The 2884-nt window shown below is 46.0% G+C and overlaps 1 pseudogene; it reads right to left on the bottom strand.

The window, feature by feature from the left end:
• Positions 1–879: 879 nt before the first annotated feature.
• LOC104514623 lies at positions 880–1958 on the bottom strand (annotated as a pseudogene).
• Between the last annotated feature and the right edge of the window lie 926 nt (positions 1959–2884).

Here is a 2884-nt window from a genome sequence, read left to right on the forward strand (position 1 = left end):
GAGGGAGGATCAGCACCCGTTGCAAGGAGAATATAGTCATCAGGAGAATTTCAAAGCCAGTCTCACCCTGTTTAGGCCATTACACTACCAAGTTCTGGTTGCAAATGATAATTTCCCGATCAAGATTCACCTCAGGCACAAGATAACTGAAATCCTTCAACTGGCTGAGGCTGTTTAGTTCAGAGGAATGATTTAGTTGACTCTAAAACCTGGGTGTCGTGGTTTAACTCCAGCCAGCAAAACATCACGAAGCCGCTCACACACCTCCCTCCCCACCCTCCTCTAGCAGAGGGGGAGAGTCAAAGAAAGAAGACAAGGAAGATTGTAAAATTGAAGTAAGAACTATTTACTAATTGAATATAAGTGAATAATATATATAGAAATGAATATAGATAGAGAAATACTGTATATATATGAATATATAGAAACAATACTACTACTACTAATTGAAATAGTAGAAAAGAAAACATATGATTGAACTGCTCACCACTCATTGACTGATGCACAGTCAGCAGGTCCAGAGAAGTGAGAGTCAGAGCAAGAGAGCTGGAGTCCAAGAGGCTCAAGTTCTCAAAGTCTATTGAGACTGGGACTTCCCCAGTCAACTAAAGAAAAAGCAGACAGTCCAAAGACACCGCGGCTGCACTTGATGCTTGGTAGAAAAGAGCTGCTGGGGGTGTCAGACTTCTGGGAACAGTGTCCTCTGCACTGCCAGGTTCTACTCTGTGGGTCCTTCTTAATCTTAGTTTTTTTATTTTTTTTTTTCTTTCTGTTGCCTGATTCAAGGCATTCTACAGTTCGCTGCTCATTCTCTTTTTCATGCTGTAAAAGCTGTGTAGTTGCAGAATTGCATGTTTCTAGGCTACTATCATTTATATTTTAGCTATTGCTACTTGGTAAGTGCTGGGCATCCATTTGTTCTTGCTCTGTTTGCAAATTCAAGACAACTGTAGCCTTTTCAGTCTCCAAACTCTGCTGCCTCTTTTCTATTTGTTTTTCATTCTCAGCGATTACAGCAGATATGGGCTAGAAAGGGTTTTCATTTTTCCCAGGCTCAGTGTCCTCCTTCTCAGGCATACTTCTTCCTCCTTCTCGTATCCTTCTCACTCGCTCAGCTTGTTCTAGTTTCAGTTGTTCTTCATACGCTTTCTGTTCTGCAGTATCTCTTTGGATGCGCTCAGTTAAGGCATCAAAATCTTCCTCTATGGTATGCAGAAGCCAATATAAACCCTTTTTTACTGATTTATCAATTTTTTTCCCCACCACCCATGATGGCTGAGCAAGCTTCAATTTGACACGGAAACTCGCATTCACTGAGAATCTTTTCTAGGGATAAGCAGTCAATGATATCTGCTTCTGACAGAGCTCCTTCTCTGTCCTGCTTATTTGACAGCACTAACATCGGGTTTCCTGCTATCCTGGAGCTGTTTAAAACTTCTTGCTTGGCTTCTTCCGTTCTCGCAGCATCACTGGAATCCACGACAAATATTACACCGTAGGACTGAGCACAGTAATTCCTCCAGAATTTGTTTTCCACCCCCTAAATCAAAGATGGTGGCTTCAAAGTGTCCCTTTTTAAGGTGAATCTGGGAAAACCCAACTGTTTGAGACACGTCTTCAGGAGACTCTCCTTGCATTCCCTGGACTACAGCAGTATTACCAGCAGCACCAAGACCCACCATCGTTAGTGCCACCTTCCTGGCAGGCTCCTGCCACCATCTGAACAAGCCACAGCAACCAGCCATCATACTGAAGATCCTTCTTCTCTGGCGTTGGTGGCTCTGGATGTTTGGACTGATAACATGGCCAGCCCAGAACAGCCAAGACAGCTGGGAGAGACCGCAGGAGCCCAGGCATTGTCTTGTCACTGCAATCGCTCACTGGAGGGGTGAGATGAGGAGGATCTGCAGCAGCACACAGCCCGTCCTCACCATGGCACCTGCTGAGGGAACCGACATTGCCCTGAGCGATGGGATGCCACACACGGGCAGCTGAAGGGCGGCAACGCGCCAGGCCTGGATGGGAAAGGCCAAGGGTGAAAGCAATCTCGTATACTTATGTTGGTCAGCCAGGAGCCTGTTTGGGTGATGCTCTCTGCAGCTTTGTTTGTAGAAGGTAGATTGCAATTCAGGCAAGTACCAACTCTCTTGCTTTCCTATCTGAGCTGCCTGGAAATGAGTCTGGCAGGACACACGGCTACGTGCCACATCTGCTCCGAGAAGAGGGCAGGAGGAGCTCTTCTGCCCAGAGAACTTACAGATGCTCCATCACTGGACGGGTTGAATGGCGCGTTCAGCAACCACTGCAACTAGAGGGTCTTTAAAGGTCCCTTCCAACCCAACCATTCCATGATTCTGTGATTCTGCACTGAGGTCTCCTCATTTATTCAATCAAAGCAGCACAAAGGAGAAATTAGGATATACTGCTCATCAGAACAACTTTTTTACTATAGGCAGCTTAAGAAGTTCACGCACTCTTCTGCCCTCAACAGCAAAACATCACCCCTCTCAGGTGTGCTGATGCAGTGATTTGTGAGGTTGTTCTGCAAACTATTCACCCAGGGAGTCACTCCTACAAGCCGCTGTCAGAAACCCATGGTAAGATGAATCATTTATTTGATTCCATATTGCTGCTTCTATGCTTCAGTGTAAAATACAACTTTTTCTGGCAATGCAGCCCATTCCCACCCCCACCACAACAACCCTTCTGCATCTAGGCAGAGCTGCTGCTTGGGCACATTACAGAGATGCTGAGCTTCAGTGTCAGCACAGGACCACACAGCCAAAGGTGGGGAAACAATGATTTCTTAAAGCCATCTGACCCCAGAGAAACTGCAACTAGAGTTACCCTGCAGTGGGACAGGACTACCCCTGGAGCCAGAGCA

The sequence above is a fragment of the Eurypyga helias genome, unplaced genomic scaffold, assembly GCF_000690775.1.
Source record: "Eurypyga helias isolate BGI_N326 unplaced genomic scaffold, ASM69077v1 scaffold13239, whole genome shotgun sequence".
NCBI classification, from domain to species: domain Eukaryota; kingdom Metazoa; phylum Chordata; class Aves; order Eurypygiformes; family Eurypygidae; genus Eurypyga; species Eurypyga helias.